This window comes from Gavialis gangeticus, unplaced genomic scaffold, assembly GCF_001723915.1.
Source record: "Gavialis gangeticus isolate Ggan-Ray unplaced genomic scaffold, GavGan_comp1, whole genome shotgun sequence".
NCBI classification, from domain to species: domain Eukaryota; kingdom Metazoa; phylum Chordata; order Crocodylia; family Gavialidae; genus Gavialis; species Gavialis gangeticus.
The window spans coordinates 162501471-162520348 of NW_017729022.1; the positions used below are offsets into that span (position 1 = coordinate 162501471).

Consider the following 18878-nt stretch of genomic DNA (forward strand, 5'->3'; position numbering starts at 1 on the left):
GAAAGGACATGGGGGGGCAGATTGAGGCCCCCATGGTGAGGGACAGAGTGGGGCTGGGCGGGGGGCAGGCACTACCCAGCCAGGGCAGGGTGCAGGGCAGAGCAGGTGGTTCATCCAGGAGGCACGGGGGTGGTGTGGCTTCTGCTGCTGTGCACACCTGTGGGGGAGGCATGTTCCCCCGGGATCTGTGCGTGGGGTGAAGGCTGGCTGCTGCTACTCACACTCAGGGGCTCTGCTGGGCTCTTCCTGGTGGCTGCACTTGGGGCGGGCAGCGCTGGGAGAGTGGCTATGGGGGGTGGGGAGGGCTAGAGCCACAAATGTAGCCACCTGTAGCTTCCGTCCTAGTGCCACTGCCGCCCACCTCAAGTGCAGCCACTGGGAAGAGCCCGGTGCAGCCCATGAGCATGTAATGTCAGCCCACCCTTGCCCTGTACACAGATGCTGGGGGCACATGCCCCCCATATCTCTCCCAGGGGTATGCGCAGCAGTGGGAGCCTCCCCCCGTGGAACCCCAACGGGTTGCTGGCTCTGTCTTGTGCCCTGCCCCACCCCACCCTGCCTGGACAGCCCCTGCTCTAGCCCCAGCTCTAGCCCCACTCCCTCCCTCACCACAGAGGCCTCAATCTGCCTCCCCCATACCCCTTCCCCACAACAGACTTAACAGCCAGACACAGCTCTCCAAGCTACCGGGCCGCATATCAGCAATCAGATCAGTATCGGCAGATATGGCTGGTCAATAATCAGCCATAGGTCTTTATCCAAAAAGTCTTTATCGGTGCACCCCTAATGCTGGGGGACTCTGAATTAACTTGAAACTGGAGGAGATCTGGGACAGAAGCTCAGTAGACCATTTTAAACTAAATCAGTTCAGTCTGATACTACATCTATCCAGGTTTATCTTAAACCTGTTTTGACCATTTTGAAAGCGGTTTATGTGCACTGAACTTCTGTTGTGTTACAGATTTGAACCAGTTTCTAACCACTTATACTAGTTTATGTATAACTTCTGTCCCTAGCCGAGGAGAGTGAGTCTTCTGTTCTGTTCAGCACTGGTGAGACTTAATCTGAAATACTATGTCTAGTTCTGGGCACCATATTTCAAGGAAGATATATATTAACTAGACAATTGTCTGTCAAGAATGATGGGGGGGGGCACAGGCAGGGATAGAGCACCATGCCCCCCACATCCAGGCCTGCTCCTCTCTTCCCTCCTGCTGCTTGGGGTCAGGGCCTGCTCCCCCCACCCTCTCTGCTGCAGTGGCAGGTGGAGGGGAGGAGCATGCCTGGGCCTGATGCAGTGGAGGACTGGGCCTGAGGGTGGGGAGAAGACCCTTTGTGTATCTGAGAGCAGCAACTTTCAAGTGGCCTGAGGCATGTATCCAGGTAGTTACTTTACCTGTGAGGCAGAAGCAGCATTGCACCTCAGAACTTGTCTACATGTGAGCAAACCAAACTAAGTAAGCGAAGTTAATATGCATCCACAATTTTCTTGAAGCACGGTGGTATGTAGACATATCTATTCTGGAATAAATCTCTTATTTTGACATAAGTGGGTTTTATTAAGGATATTCTTACTCTGAAATAAGACTGTACATACATGCTGACATTCTCCAAGATACAGATATGAACTCTGGTTGAACTTGGTTGAGATACGAACTTCGTTTTAATTTCTTGTGTGTGTAGACAAACCCAAGTGAGAACCTGGGCTTTAATGGTTCTGTAGCCCAGCGGTTCTCCACCTTTTTTGTACCAGGACCCATTTATAAACATTGATGGCCAGTCCTGGCCCAGTGCCCCTCATGCCCCAGCCCCACCCAGTGTGTGTGGGTCAGGGGGTAGGTATGAGGGGCATCAGGGGTTGTGTGTGAGGCACAGGGGCCCCAAGCAGCCCCTCGCAGGCTGGAACTCTGAAAGCCTGCAAGGGAAGAGCAAAGGTTTCCCATGTTTTCTCCTGTAAAGGAGAATCCATCTTTTAAATTCATTGATCCATTTTTGAAGTTTGTTCTTGATCCTTTTGTATATTCTTGTGACCCACTTTTGGGTCGTGGCTCATGGGTTGAGAAATGCTGCTCTAGACCCTCTTTTAAAAAAAAAAAATAAGAGAAAACGCAACTTTCTTTGACATGTTTTGCTGTGTCTGCTTTTGATTGGAATTTCTTTGGGAAAAAGTCAGCCATAGTCAAGTGTACAGGCAGTGCCAACATTTTGAGGCATAGCAGAAAGACAGAACTACAAAGTACCCTGGAGAGAAATGTGCACTGAAGGCTGCTGATAATGCGGGGACGTACTGCTTTAACAAACTGAAAGCCCTACAACAAAGGAGAGGTTATGTACAACTTCAAATCAAAATGAATGGGTATAACTAAGCCACACCTCATGCATTAATGTGGCTCTAATAGCAATAAATTGCTGCACAGAAGGATTGACAAGATTAATGGGAAGGTGTTCTGTGTGACTTTTATTTTAAGTGGTCCCTGATATTAATTTTGCTTTAAGATTTAGATTTTAGAAAAAGAGTACAACTAGCAAGCCATATGACATGTTTGGTTTGGTACAGTTTTGAATGACTGCTATTTCTGCCTTGCTAGATACTCTGAGTTTTTACTTTGTATTTTGATAATTTTTACTAAAATTGGACATAACTTAAATCTGCTGACTACAAATTGAAAAGGGAGGGCAATAACTGCACCTTCTGTGTGGTTTCTTTTTATCATCAGTAAATTACCATCTGTTCCTCTTTTAACTTTGCAAACTGAAATTCAGGCACTGATCTGCTTTTTGTTTTTGTTTTTCAGATTGTTTCAAGAAGAAATCCAGAGGATGTCCAGGAGGTAACATGCTGACACTTGTGAAAATGCTTCTGTTCATGTTCTCATTGCTAACTTTTGAAGTATCTTTGACTTAATTTAGTAATTCCTGTGTGTGTTGTTGTTGAAACTAAGCAAACTTTTTTCTGTGTTCATCTGTCTTTTGCCTTAATAGTTCAAAACAGCATAGCAAATGTAGCATGTTGCAACTCTGCTATGGGTGATTTGTAGGGAAATCATGAATCATGATTTGAAACAAAAATTGAGGGAGTAAAGTGTCTTTTGATGGCAAAACCACTTTGATAACTTTGCAGCTCCTTTCTCAGGGCTGGAATTGGCAAATTGAGAGCTACTTTAACCCCTACTGGTAAAATTAGAGATCAGTTCACAATTTAAGTCTTAGGACTCAGCTGTAGGTAGTCTTTCCCACCTTAGCCAATACTTCAGTGAAAAACTTACATCAATACTGTCTGTTAATTGAACAGGGTGAATTGAAGAGTATGGGGGTGGTAGAAAGGGGTTAGGAGGCTTCAGTTCTTTTACTGTATTTCTCTGCCAGTCTCCTTAAGTAGTAGCCTGTCATACATTTAAATAAAACCATTTTATTGCTTGCTCTTTGGCTCTTTTTAAAAGAGGGCCTGCTGTATTCTTGTGGTTCCTAAAAACTTCAAAAATCTGCCTGTGAGAGAGAAGTATGTATGATATGCTCTACTTTTTTTTCAGAAGAGAATTACATTACTTTTCAATGGCTTCTGCTTGACTAGTGGCTTGGAAGTTCAGAGAGTGGCTTATTTCATTACCTAAATGAGTGTACTTCTCCAACCCCAAGCCTTGAACCTAAAGTGACATGATGACTTTTCAGGCATCATGTAAAGCATGCATGTATCAAACTTCTGATATAGCTACATAGGAAAATGGGCCTGGAATGGCCCTCTGGGACATCAAGTGCAGGCATCCATGTATCCAGTGAGTCCTAGAAATCCTCCTCTCCAACCCCTTACCCACCATAGCCACAAAGCATACAACAAAACAAAAACCACCCTACAGTATGCCACAGGTAAAGTGAGGGCTCATGGGCACGTCCTGTCATTGCAAAAGTGGAGAATCAAATGATGCATGCTCCAAGAATCACAGGCAGAGGGTAATACCTCATGATACAAAGGAAATCAAAACCTCTCACTATCCTTGCCATTGGGCCTGGGAGATAAATTCCTTCTAACCCCAAATTTTAGGTTTGAGTAGAAGGGCAAGACCTTTCACCAAGGTCATTGTAGCAATTCTAAATACTAGCAGGCATGCCAATTCATGCCAGTCAAAATTCCCATCTTTAGCTATGACCGGTGACCAAAGTATTAGAGTAGTGATTCTCAACAAGGGTGATGAGCCTTGGAGTGCCATGAGATTCTTTTAATATTAGCACTGGTAGGTATACAAACACCTACACGAGTCACAAGATAAACCCAGAGCTTTCAAATGGGAGTTGATAATGTTAAAAAAACTGTTTTGTTTTTTCTGAGTTCTTTGCAACAGAAAAGTCTTGCTCTATTATTTGTCTGTAGTCAAAACATGAGCGAAAGTAAAGAACTGACATTTTCTAAAGGGTGCCTTAAATATAAAGATGAGTGCCTTGAGTATAAAGAGGTTGAGAGAGACTACTGTACAGGAAGGAACAAACAAAAAATCAGCTGAAGCTCCAAACTATTTATGAGGGGAAAACAAATTCATTCCTGGCCTCTGCAGGCAGCCCAGCCCTCTAAAGCCCTGAAACATGGGCTTCTTCTCACAGCTAAGGGTAAGGTTGATACATTGTGAAAGGAAAACCTATAAGTGAGTGTAAAATCTCATATGATTAAACATGCTTTGGTTACTAATGACTTTGCAGAGGTGAGAATTAGTGAATATAACTTTAATTGTTCACTTCTTTGGAATAGTGGTGTAGGAAAACTGTGAAGTCTCTTCATACTTTACCATTTTTAAAATTAAAATATCCTATCTCAGTTAGCAAGTCAACCAGGGATCTTTTTTTGAAACTGCATTATTGTAGTTTGTAGCTTGATGTTCACCTTTTCCAGGGAGAATCCTGAATTGAACCTATCCATGAACACACTCTGCCATTACCTTAATCTTCATTTTGTGGGAATAACCATTTTATAACAACTGTTCGTGAGCCATTCATCAGAAAAAACACCTTGTAAGTGCCTTTCAGTTAGACTATTGCATGGTTCTATTCTTAAAGTGGTTGTGAAAATATAAAACCTTATTTCTAGTGTAACTGTTTAATTGTTGCCTTCACATATGACTAGGAGAACATGGGTGGACTCTTCCTCAGTCTAGTGAAAGAAGTGGCATAAAATGCCCATAATTTGTTGATGGTTTCCCAATTCTAATAAACCATGTAAAATATATGGCATATTGTGCATGCAGTAGCACAGGTGTTAGCTGTTATGGGGTTACTGTAACATACTCACTTCTAAAAAGCATGCCATATAGGATTCACTCCCACAAGGGTGAATATCATTTGCGTTGTAGCTATAAGACATACACACCTCTGAACTATAGTATAGAATTAAGTTTTCTCTCAGTAATAGTGTGAGTTGATCACATTGCAGATTGGTATGTTACAGAATATCTGAGGGACTTGAAGATTCTGGAGGAGTGGCTGAATGCAGTAGGAATTTTAATCATGCTTGGATATATCCACAAATTATTTAAAGTCAGTGCTTCTGAAAATCCAGACAAACTGTAAAGTACTTTTCCTGAAAAAGGCAGAAATATTTTAGCAGTCTGTGCGCTAAAATAGGTCAAGGGCAACTCTGCAGGCAAAGGATCAATTATTGGCTCCTATATCTTCAACTTGAATGTGGGAACTACTAATGGTCTGACAAAAGGAAATAAGGAATTGGGTCAGAGATGTTTGGACAAAACTGAAGCAGGAGGTAAAATCACCATGTTTGCATATACTGTAACATCTGAAATAGTCATAGTGATATAAGAAAGAGAGATCTTTTTATTTAAATATTTTTGCCTGCTGTGTACCACTTGTTTCCTTTTTAAACTGTAAAAGAATGCACCTGTAGTCAAGAATTAATTGAAGAAAGCGACAGCTGCGTAATCTTTCAGTCATGTTAACTAGCAAAGGGGGAGATACCTGCTTAGCTTTGAATTGGTTCTTCCCAGTTAATGGACCAAACTTTTGCTTCTGTTTCACTGATGTGGCTCGATGCATCCTTTGGTACACTCATGCAGCTCTCTGCTATGAGCTGGTGGAAAAGTAATTGCTTTTAAATATATGTTCAGATTTCTTAAAAATGGACATAGGGAGAATAAATTGCTAGCAACAATCACTAGCATTCCAAATTGTGCATACAAAGAAAACACATTCAGCTCTTGGGTTGAGGGGAGGCAACTAGTATATGCTATTCAAGGGTAGAAAGGAGGGAAATTGTCAAGTGGCACACTGGTTAAGCCATGTTCCCACTTAAGTGCTATGGGATTTTTTTTTAATATCCATACAGACCAAAAAGGAAACTTGCCCTTTTGAGGAAACAGTGAACAGAACTGGAACACCACATATTGGTCTAAAACTTACTTAGTTACTTCAGATTATGTACTCACTGTACTACTTGTTTTATGTACCATTAGCAGTGAATTGCACAGAGAAAATTTATATTAGCATTAATATGTTTCAGCAAGTTGCCACCATGGGTAAAAGCGGCTGATGTTACCACATATACCCCACACCTTCTCTCCTAAAAGCAGCTATAGGTCCAAAAATTTGGCAGTGGGGATCCTACTGGCTTGCCACACATGGTGTTAGTGGTGGGATCCTCCAGCCTGCTCTCTAGAAGGCATCATTTGGGGAAAGGAAGTAGAGTCACTGAAAACCCTTGAGCAAACAAATCCTTAATTTGGCATCAGGTCAACTGGATAGAGTAGCTAGCTGGGATGGTTGACAAGTATGACCACATGACTGTGACCAAACTGGTGGAGAAATTGAAAGAGAGAGGCAAGCAGCTCCAGTACAAGCACAAGGCTAGTGAGGCCCATTTTGAGCGTCAGCAAGAGCTCACTCTCCAGGCGCACTGTTCGGAGCAATCAGATGCCACCTGCACCCTGCCAGAATAGACACCCCAATCTTCAAGCTGTATAAAGGCAGGGAGGATCCAGAGGTGTTTCTGAGTAACTTCCTTGACATGGTGACTTGCCAGCACAGCAAGGAGGTGACGGCAGGAGATGGGGAAACTGCCCAGAGTAAGGTAACCCTGTTGGCTGTGGAGGCAGGAGAGAGGGAGGAAGGAAGAGAATTCCCCTAACTGCAACAGCCAGCCAGCTGCTGAGGAAACTGGTGACCCTGAGGTCAGGCTGAGGAACTGCCTCGGGGAGGAGCCCAGTCAGTCAGTGGCAGAGGAAACCGAGACTCTTGGGCAGGAGTTGGGAACCACCTCCGTGCAGGAAGGTCTGGACAGGAGCACTGGGACTCCCACTGATTGCCTGGCTGGACAGGAGGAGCCAGAGGCCCAAGGACAGGAGGCCACCCTCCCGGTGCAGGGGCTCGGTGAGCAACTATTCCCCAGGGCATCCTTGGGGAAAACCAGGAGTAATGGCTACAAACTCCTGGAAGACTGTTTCAGGCTTAACACTACAAAAAACGTCTTCACAGTTAGGGTGTCCAGACTATAGAATAGGCTCCCTCCAGAGGTAGTGCAATCACCTACCCTAGAAATCTTCAAGAGGAGACTGGACAGTCACCCCTCTGGGGTCACTTGACCCCAGTTGTCCTTCCTGCTTAGTGCAAGGGGGCTGGACCCGATGATCTTGCAAGGTCCCTTCCAGCCCCTAACTATCTATGAATCTATGAGTCAGTGGCAGTGTTTATTGTCACTATGGGAGCCATGGCAGTTAATGCTATCATTGCTCCCCTGCTGCCAAATTTCTGAACCGATGGGGGAGCTCGTGTACTAGATGACATGGCCCTGCCTGCCGAGTCAGGCCACTTCATGGGGTTCGTCTGTGGTTGGATCCAGCATACAGCCCTGGATCCTATGTGCTGGGTTGATCCAGTGTGCGGGGGTGGTAGCAGGCTCAGTTCTCTAGCTGCTGCTACTCAGTTTCTACCAGGAAGATGTTTTCGGAAGGAAGCTTGAAGAATAAAAAGCCCCAAGTTGGGCCATTTTTAAATTTTATATAATTGTTGAGGTCAAATGTCACCTGCATTGAACACCTTCAAGAGTAAATTTGATACTTATCTTGCTGGGATCCTTTGACCCCAACTGACTTCCTGCCCTTCAGGTGGGGCGCTGGACTCAATCTTCTGAGGTCCCTTCCAGCCCTAATGTCTATGAAATCTATGAAATCTACCTGGTATTACATGTGTAGTTGGAGTTGTGTTCTAAAGTAGGGTGTAAATTCTTTATTTCCTCTAAAAAAAAAAAAAAAAAAAGTATGTCATTTATTATGAAACGTCACGTAAGTTTTATACTTATGCTCATTGACTGTTCTTTGTGTTCTGTTTGTTTGGTCGATTGGTTTCTATTGATGCATTTTAATAGGAAATCATCCTGAACTTAATTTCTGGATTGAATGAGAAGGTACACTTTTCATTGTTGACTTATACCTTAAACATAAATAGTCTGTTCAAAATATGATGCAACCTGAGTGGATCAAGTGGAAGTATTGGATTTAGAGTCACTTTTAGCCATTATTCATGTAATAACTTGAAATTTAAGCACAGTGTATATGCAAAGCTGGCAGTGGGCTAGGTATGCACAAAAACACTAATGTCAGATGTTTTTCTATTAGATATGCTGTAATGGAGAAGGAATCATTTGCAGCTGTTAAGAAGTATTTCCCGTCAGCAGCTGCTATTGTCTTTTTCCCCAAAGAAATATGGCCTATCCCAGTTAGCCTTTAAGAAGAAAAATCATCTAAGAAGTCGATACAAAAAAATCCCCTTTTGTTGTGAGGCGGTTAAGGTTGCTACACATACAACAGGCTCCAGCCAAATTCAGAAGAAAGTGAACAGTTTCTTAACGGTCAGCTTAATTGTCTACACATATGTTGTACTCGACTTACAGGTGTGTGCCTTAATATAACTGTGACTACTTTACAGAGGGCATTGCAACCTCAACTCTGTTTGCAGGTGCCTCAGAGATGCCAGTCTTTTGTCACCACTTTTTAATAGCTCTTCTGTATGTTACCCTTTTCCCGAATTACCATCTCCTAATGCAGCCAGATACTACAGAAAGCACCCCAAACTGTTGGGACAGAAGGGAGATAATTTAGTTAAGGGGTGTGGGCAGAAGTATGAAAAGTGGTAATTGTAAATTGGAGGAGTAGATGGCTCTGTACTAATTGCTTCCTTGCTTTCGTGGGTTAGTGTCAGTAAAGTAATGTGGGTGTAGCAACCCCTAATATCTTGTAATGAAGTTCTTGTGAGTTTCTTTCAGTGTTCATTTGTGGAGAAGAAACCAATATTTGTTGTGAAAACCGTTACAAGTGATTCAGTTGTTCTAACCATGGCAAGTAGCCTGTTACTACAGAAGTATTGCATGCTTCTTACAGCATATGCTATCATCAAATATCCTTTAGTACTGCACTTCTGTAGCCAGCAGATTGCATTGTGGTATTGCCCAACCTTCAGATCTGATTCCTCTCCAACGTGTCAGGATAGGAACTTCGTTAGCTTTGCTGAGGCAGCATCCCTGCAAAGACATGATTTCCCTGAGCTGGTCAGAGGATGACAGGACGACCTTGAATCTTTTGTTTTGTAAGACATATTGGAAGTATTATTTTTCTTCTCCTGCCTAATATGAGATCACTTGCATCAGTGAAAAACAATACTATATTAGTGTGAAAATGGATCTTTTTTCCTGGCAGCCTAGGTATCGTATCCTAGCATCCCCATTCCTGTAGCTTAATGGCCGGACTTCACATTCTCTTGCGCAGTTTTATGCTCTTCCTTTTTGGTATATACTACACGGAAAGTATTGAAAGTTGAGGTCCTTTAAAAATACCTTGGATTGGACATAAAAACATGAGGGCATCCAAAACAAAATGCTGAACAGACAGGTCTCAGGGGATCCACATCTTGAGAGAGTCCTACATGCTTTATTTGTTCTCCTGAGACTTGTAAGCTACCAACTGCAGTTGAATTTTGAATGTACTGGTATGTTGCACTGGTATAACTGAGTAAGGAGAACCAGTGACTATGGTGAAAATTTTAGTATGGCAAGGATGCAGCGAGATTAAACAGTCTATTATTAGTCTGGTTATGAAAAAAATGTGTGGGTCCCATTGACCTAAACCTTTGATTATTCCATAACTATATCTCATGCCTGCCTACATTTTTTTAGAAACCTTGTATTAAGACATGCCGAATGCTATCTGGTTACAGAAAAGTAAGAAATTTCTACCAAATGAAAATGAAATCTTCTTACTAGCTTTGTTTATCAGTTTTTTAATATAATTTTCTTTGTTTAAACACATTGTTTCTTGATTTTGTTTATTCTTGGAGTAGAAATTAGAAGACAACTGTTCCCATCAGTTGAATGAATGAATATGTAGCTTAGAATATATTTTGTTGTGTTTCAGTATATATAATTCAGTAGGTATGTTTGGATAAAATATTTGGATCAGCAGTTGCACACATTTCAGGCATTTTTCACCGTTGTTCCGCATTAATATTAAGGCTTATCATAACACTGCAAAGAGTCTGAACAAAACAAGAAGTGCCTCCATCTCTTTCACAAAGCAAAGTTTTAGCACAGTAATATCCAAATTCAATTTGGACTCTGGGAGAAAAAGCAGAGCAAAGCAAAAAATTCATTTTTTGTTTATCCTTTTGTAAGGGAGAAAAACAAATAACTGGGAAAGAAGGGTGGGAACTGTATGTTAATAACTGATGCAGTATTTAGTTCAACTCCATGGTTCTAGTTTCTTTTTGTCAATCGTGGTTTTATATGTGAATCTTTATCCTTACATGGCATAATGTCTCAGCGTTTTCCTGAAGATGCATGTTTTATTTAGAGGCAACAGTGTTGTCAGATTTTCAGTTTTGGTTTTTTTGAGTTTTTTCCTTTTAGGAAAGATAACAATAAACTGTTTACATTTGAACTTTAAATTATGTCATCAGATCTTTACTGAAGAATATGTTGCAGGCTAAGTTGTTGTTCTGAGTATTTCTGTCCTGTTTATAAGCATCCCCCCTTTAAAACAAACAAACAAACAAAAAACTAGCTGATGCTCTAAGAACAGCTCAATGTTGTTGAGTGGTGGATTGTAAAATAGCTTCCATTCCTCTTTCTTTTTCTTCCCTATTTGCAGCATTGGAGAGCTATGACTGACCTGTTAGGCAGCTTCACTCTCTCCCTGTCATCATGTTCCTTTAGGTTTTTGTTTTAATATGTTGTTCTGCTGCAGTCCTTTTAGTCAAAATGGGCCTTGGGGACAGAGTGTGCACATATGTAAAGATTATTTATGGCTGTCATACCTAAATTGAACGATATAGTGTGTAATTTTATCAGATGGAGAAAAATATTTTGAATTAAAAGACATTTGCTATAGGTAATCCTCAAATTTTCTTATAGAAATGCATTTAACATTAGTCACACCTAGAAAAAATATTTCAGTGTGTGAGAGCAATTAAACTCATTCCTGCTTTTTTCCCCTCTCTCCTTCAGATAGTCGTTTGGAAGAGATACAGTGACTTTAAGAAACTGCACAAAGATCTCTGGCAAATTCATAAAAATTTATACAGTCATACAGAATTGTTTCCACCTTTTGCCAAAGCAATAGTTTTTGGTAAGCTTACTTTCTTTTTGGTTTGCTAAAATTGTTTGATAATAGCTAGTTTGATAATAAACATATCTCAGTGCAGAGTTCCAGGACATACTTTTGTTTCCACTGCACTGAAAATATGCTTTGCTTTTAATAGTCAACATTTTGGCCTGACATGAAGATACCAACGATTGTAAGCTTGACTGGGTCATAGTTTGTTGGATAAAAAATAATTATTGAGTTGCATGGAGCTTTGCAAGCAGGAAAACACAAGGTCCCTGCCCTCAGCAGGTTCCAGTCTATAATGTTAGCTATGTGAGTAATGCTTGCTTGCTGCCAGTAACAAAACAAAATAGTTACATATCGTTATATGGACAATAAAAGTTATTGTAATTTATAGTGATCCTTTAAAGTAATTATCATACGTTTGTCATGGGAACTCTGTCTTAGGAAATATTCCACATGTGAAGTTAATTTCCAGCTTTATTTAGTAATGTTTTTGACATTGCAGTGGTGAATTAGAGCAACGATCTTAATAGAAACATCCTTCATAATAAAAATAAAGGAAGAAGAGGCTTCAGAAAATATGATACAAGATCTTACTTGCAAATTGTTCCTTCAAGGAAATGTACATTTATAATATTCCCTGTAAGAAGTATTTGATTGAGACTTAGCATTTAATATAGTTGATTGAGTGTTTAAAGTAAAATGTAGTGAACTTTTAATAAAGTAGAACAACTGCAGATACTGAGAGCTGTTACACTTGGTCAGAGGTAGGAAAAAAGCTGAATAAAAGGAATCGCTTATAAAGTTAACATTAAGGAATATTGTAGACTGAGGTGCTCCATTTTAAAGGTGTAATGGGTGTCTTTTTCACCGTAAAGTTACTTGTGTTTTTGGTATGTTAATCTTACTGTAACTTTTCATAGAGGATTCTAAAACAAAGTTTATGTCATCTGAATAAGTGTATACAGCTCTAAACATCAGGAGGAGAATAGAATTCATTTTTATACTCTTATATACATGAGTAAGAATAAGCCCCTTTCCTATGTATATTATGTATTACATAATTATTACAGTCTGCTTATAGTAGGAGTTTCTCTACCTCTCTGTTAGACATTCCTGCTTTAGTGCTTTATTTCACAACAATCAGTGACAAGTTAGTAGATTTCTTACACTTTTGCCTGAAAAGTTAAAGCTTCTGTTCTGATCTATTTTTTTAATTGTATAACTGTTATTTCAACAAGTTTGTAATCAACAGACCGAAGTAGGCCTCTGTCTCTTTTTTAAGGTAATTATTCCATTAATTCTCTTTATAAAAGAGGTTTTACATGTGGCATCTAGGAATGGTTGAAGCTACCATTGGCATGAGGGCAGGCCATTGTCAGTACTAGATCATTTGCTTATCCCTGTTTTGAGCATGAAAACATGTATGTACATGTATGTGATTATATAATGTAATTATTTTGACAGTTTTTAAAATTTGGGGCTTTTAAAATTTAAGCATAGTTAAATAGAGCAAACATTTCTGCCACGTTTCATCTGTTAAGTTCTAACACAGCTGAAAATCCAAACCTAAGGTAAGAAGTCCCAAACCATTTAAGTTCCTGTTCAAAAGCAACTCAGGATATGTCTGTGCTGCAGCCAGAGGTGTGCTTGTGGACACACTTGAACTGTTTTGGCTGCTGACAGCAGTAAAATTGCACAGCATAGGCTCCAACTGCTGAGTAAATAACTAAGATCCTGAATTGGGTTTCTCTAGCACTTATCTGCATGGTTGCTGTGTAGACAGAACCTAAGTCAGTGGGAATTAGGATGCATATGTGTTGCGTGTGCAGAAGTAAATTAGCCAGCACAACCTTCTTTGTTGGTCCATTTGAAATTGGCTCTGGTATCTCTTCACTATGCTGCAGTTGTTTCTATGACTGTATCATAGCTATACCTTTGAGCGCCTAAGGAGCTTTTGAAAATGATACCTGTCTACTTAAAAGGAAACCTTTTTTAACTAAAGAAATGCTGTTAGTATAAAAACATGTATTTCTTAGATGGGCTTTTATATGCTTAACTAGCCTGGAATGGACATTAAGGAACCATAATCTGTATAGCTCCCCTATAATTAGCATATTCATCAGTTTGGAACTGTGTAAAGTTGGATCTTACATTATTTACATATTCATTGAGGCATTGCTTTGGGAGACTAATTGGAGGCTAAAAAACACTTTAAGGCTGTGATTGTTATAATAGTTTTGGGATAGCTTTTTTGGTGGCCTCTCTACTTGTGTGAGTCAGATTCTGTCAGTGTCAGTAGAGAAGGAACCCAGTGACTCCTGACTTCGGTCCCATTCCTGATCAGTCTTTCAGGGCAGAACTACCGTGCACCTCAGTTATGTCTTTTCAGAATACACTGCACATTTTTTTTCTATCCTCTACTTGCTGCTGCACAGGGGAAACCTACATTTCAAAATCAAGCATGTAAATATTGGGTGATGCCAAAATATTAAATATTAAAATATTAAGCCTTAATGCAGTTCTGTTGTGGAAGGCATTATGATCTAGTCTTTAGTTGCATGGTTGTATACTTTTGTTTTTGCCTCTGCTGCATTTTGAGAATGGTTTCGCTGAAAATTGACAAACAAAACTGTTCTTGAGGTAGATACCTGGCACAGAAAAGTGCATGCTTTAGCCATTCCGGATAAAAAGTTTTATAAGCAACTGAAAAAAAGGACTTGTCACACAAAGGATTAAATGACCTTGACTTGAAACAATGGTGTCTGCAACTTGATCTTCGACACTAAACCAGGATGGCATTTAATTTTAACTGGCCATGAGAGATGCAGAACCTGTAACAGATTACCAAGAAAATTGATCTGTGATGTAGATTTTATGGATATCTGTGTAAAATCTTGTAAAATGCAGAGATTTGGGGTTCTCTTCCAAAATCCAGCTAAGGGCCTTGTTACACATTAATTTTAGGATTGTCCCTGGATTGTCCACACATTAACACCTGAAACTAGTTTTAAACACACTTTAGGTTGTTTAAAGTTACACCACTCCAGGACAGGTTTATCTCTGATCTGTATTACCCAGCCTGTGTCCCATTAATGCATGGCCACTTCCCACAGATGAGCTGCCCAAGTTGCAGTCCTTCAGCATCCAAGGATGCTGTATCTCCTTCCCTGCCCTCCTGTTCTGTGTGGGCAAACTTTCCATCCCATGAACTGTGCTGCTGAGGAGGTGGTTTTGGCACCAAGCCAACTCCCCCTCCTGCTCCTGGGAGTGTGACCTTCCTACCCTCCGGTGTGCAACCTTGTGTAAACAGCCTGCAGAATAGGTGCTAGCTAGGCAGATTGCAGGGTATGGATAGATTTAGGAGTGGAGCCTAGGGTAGGGTAGAGGGGATGCTGGTGAATAGAGGGCCAGATTGGGTCCCCATGATTTGGGGCTTCCTTCCTGGGGCAGGGGCAGTAGCTCCCTGAAAAGCACCTTCCCTCACTTCTCCCACCTCCCAGCCATCCCAGGCACCGTAACCCCTTTCCTCTATCCTCCCCCCACAAAAAAATCCTAAATTCCATTTTATTAAAACATGAGGCCTTCTTTATTTACTTCCTCTTCATTTATTTTTAAATGCTTTTTTGTTTTACTTTTTTTTATCCTGCAGTAGCTGACTTCCTTCATTTCCTCACCATTTCCTCAGTCCCATTTCCTTTTCACCTCCCATTTCATTACCCAGCCGTATCCCATTAACTGTCTGCCTCCCAACTTCATGTTCCCACCCCCAACCTATCTCTCACTCACCCCCCGCCCCCCACCTAGAGCAAGGATAGAAGCCTGTCCTGTCGCACTAGCCCTCTCATGGCAACTCACAGCTGTAGCTTTTAGTCTGGTCCCTGCTCACCAGTCCTCTAGTGCCAAGTCATGGCTGCGTAGGTGGGGGGACAGTCAGAGAAGTTATTTAGCCATAAGCTCTGACTACTCCAAACTTGAGCTAGCACTAACTCTGATCAACATTTGAGCAATTCAAAGTGCAGTGTATATAACAAGACCTTTAGTTGCATCTAGCTTAATTTTATTTTGCTTATCTGTGAAATTTGAGTTAGAGCACGTTAGTGCCATGTCAGCACTTGTATGCTGCATAGTTAAGTGAAACATATTTTATTTGTTTAATCTTGAGTTGACTTCATACCTGACTTGCAGAGCAGAGTGATGATGGGTGGACAAGGCATTTATAAAACTTGTATTTGCTGTCTGAGATCAAAATTGAAACCAAAGGTATGGTGGCTCTTAAGAGGTAGGGAGGAGAAGACAAGAATTCTAGTGGTGATTTTCAGCCAGGCTGCTGTGGCAGTCTGGGATCCTTGAGATCCTGTCAAGGGTGCCATGGGGTGCCATGCAGTGTAACTTAGCACCGATAGGTCTGCAGACGTGATTCACAAGATAAACCAAGAGTTTTTACATAGGAATCTGTAGTGTTAAATACATTCTGGGTTGCTATGGTCTTCCTGAGTTCTTTGCAGCAGAAGAATTGCTCTATTGTTTTAATGTTATAAAGAAAAAAGTAAAAACAAGGAGTTTGCATTTTCTAAGGATGCCTTGAGTCTAAAAAGATTGAAAACCCATGGCATTAGAGTGTAAGATACCCTTACACCTGAAAATGAAACTAAGATGACATGAGTGCTCTGGATTTGCTAGCTTCTTCAAAACAAGTAATTCATGGAAATCTGGGTCTGTGGCTAGCCATTCTTTCATGAAACCCTGTGAGTAAGAGCAGAATTGTGGGTGAACTGTATTCTGAAAGACCTCCTTATCCTATTGTTCTGTACAAACAAAAGTGATACAGTATAGCTTAGAAGGGGAGGGAATCCACAAAAATATTCAATGTAGTTATTTTTTGCTGCTTGTATAAAATGCCTTCTGAAAAAGATACTACATTTCAGTGAGAGAGGAGCAACAGAAAAGCGTGGGAAAGGAGGAGGTAATGTAAATCTGAAAAACAAAAAGAAATGAAAATAGCTGATGCTGTCTTTTTGTTCCCGTTCAGGCATTTCTTAAAATTATCATAGGCCTTTATCTTCAGAAGGTCAGCTTTGGTTGCTTTTTTAGTGGGGGACAAAGTTAAAAAAAAGTTAGTAGATTTTAAAGTCTTTCAGATGTTTGATAGGCATTTGATTTTAATTAGTAGACTGATTTTTGTGCTGCAAGCTTAACTCTGTTCATTAGTGAAGTCCTTTACTTATCACTTTACTGTAACAATTTGCAGCGATCTTTTTGGTGATCATGGCAATCTGACCATTTTGAAGCAGTTACTTGTTAGCATTGCCATATGTTACTGACTTGTAAAAAATGTATCTATATTAAGAACTTCACACTATCACTTTACAGAGAATGGCAGATGTTATAGTTTACAAATGACATTTATCAGTTGTTCTAGATCAGTAATGCTCAACCTTTCTGGCTGGCTAGGTAGATGAGCAGTGCCCGATCCCTCCATGGGCTGGACCTGGCAGGGCTCCACCCAGCCATGCAGAGTGGGGACGGCAAGAGTGGTGGAAGGGGGCTTAGGCCAGTCTCAGCCTGGCCCTACAGTATGGTGGGGCCATGATCTGGACCTGATCTGGCTGGATGGAGGGAAGGGGGCATGTCCTGGCCCTTAATGAGCTGTGTGGGAGGAGGGGCTGTGGCACAGCTCTGCAGGGGGGAAAGGAGCATGGCATGGCCCCAGCTGTGTTGCCCAGAGGGAAGTGGGCATAGCTTGGCTTCATTTGGGCTGCTCAGGGCAATGGTCCTAGCCCAGCTGTTATCTGCCCTGTGGGGCATATGATTTTGGTAGTAGGGAGGGGTGGCAATACTGCCACTGCTCCCCTACTGCCAAATTTCTTAACCTGTGGGGAGCCCTGTGGGCCAGATTCCAAGGCTCTGCAGGCTGCATTTGGCCCGTGGGCTGGGGCTTGAGCACCCCCATTCTAAATTATTTTATTTCCATGCACAGAAAGTATTAAGTTGTACACATTCCCAAGTACTTTAGTGTTAATGACGCTAAGACATTGAAAACTGTCTGGAAATGGAAGAGCTGTGACACACATCTGCTCTTAGAATGATAGAAATTGAGAAGTCTACAGAATTGGGTTGTTTGTATTTCATGTAGTGTACTTATTTTTCTGGGCTGTTACAGTAGAATTGCTTTCATCGTAGGATGGAACCTCTTGGAAAAAGTTCATTTTGATTTCCTGTACTTCACCTGAACTTTTCCCACCCTCCTCACAGAAAAACATATTGGCATGAAATATGGGAATTTCAAGTGATGATAACAGTGCCAGCTGTTTAAACTTCTTTGAATTGTTATGTGGTGTACTGTTATCTTCTTGTTACTATAATCTTAGTTGGATTATTGGATCTGTTTCTAGGAAATGACCATGCTCAGTCCCTACTGTACTGTAAGAGTGGCTTTGCTGTAATTTCTCTTTTGGCTCAGTCACATGCCTAACAGCTTAACATAAATGGACCAATATATAAAATACATCATCTACCTTCCCTACTTACTTTCTACCTCATGAAGAAAAGAGGCATCTCGCTGTTTCTTAAAACCTAAATATTGTTAGCAATGGCTCTGTCAGAGGAATGGTTCAGGTTTGGATTAGATAAAAAATAAATTATGAGACTGGATTAAGGATAGTTTTATATGAGTAGGACAAAATAGTATAAGGTGTTTTCTAGAGGTGCACCGATACATCAGTCTGATATCGGATCTGCACCAATATAAATAAAATTGATCTTATTGTAAAGATATGGTCTGATATTGCTGATAATTTGGCTGATAAATGCCCATGTGTGCAGCCACAGTGCAGCATGTAGGCAGTGAGGAGCACAGCCCAGCAGCATGGAGAGGAGCACAGCCCGGCAGGGGCTGGGGCAAGTGAAGCCCACCTGGGGCGGGCATGGGACAGAGCTATGGCTTGTTTGGGGGGTGCGGGGAGGTGTGCATGGGAGGGTGGTTTGCACTGCTGTGCACTGCTGGTCCAACGCTCACCCACTCGTCCAGGAGGGCATGGTTGGGGTGAACGTGTGCCCCTGGATCTGCACGGGGCAGGGCAGGGTGGGCTGGGGTTGTGTGGGGCTCTTCCTGACCTGCCCTGTGCAGATCTGGGGGCACACGCCCCCTCCATGCACTCCCAGGTAAGCAGTGGGAGCAGTGATGGGAGCTGGTAGATGAGCGCTGGACCAGCATCTCCTGGACCAGCAGTGCATAGTGGCAGAAGCCACCCCCCCTTTATCCCCCCCGTGCCCCCCTCTGTCCCGCGT

At 41.6% G+C, this 18878-nt stretch overlaps 1 protein-coding gene across 1 annotated transcript in view; it reads left to right on the forward strand.

Annotated features, from left to right (window-relative positions):
- Positions 1 to 18878, forward strand: part of RPS6KC1 (ribosomal protein S6 kinase C1) — a 174788-nt gene that overhangs the window by 19083 nt on the left and 136827 nt on the right. The window contains exons 2-3 of the mRNA XM_019516441.1: positions 2796 to 2831; positions 11486 to 11606. The gene's annotated coding sequence lies outside the window, so the exon portion shown is untranslated. The remainder of the gene's footprint in view (positions 1 to 2795; positions 2832 to 11485; positions 11607 to 18878) is intronic.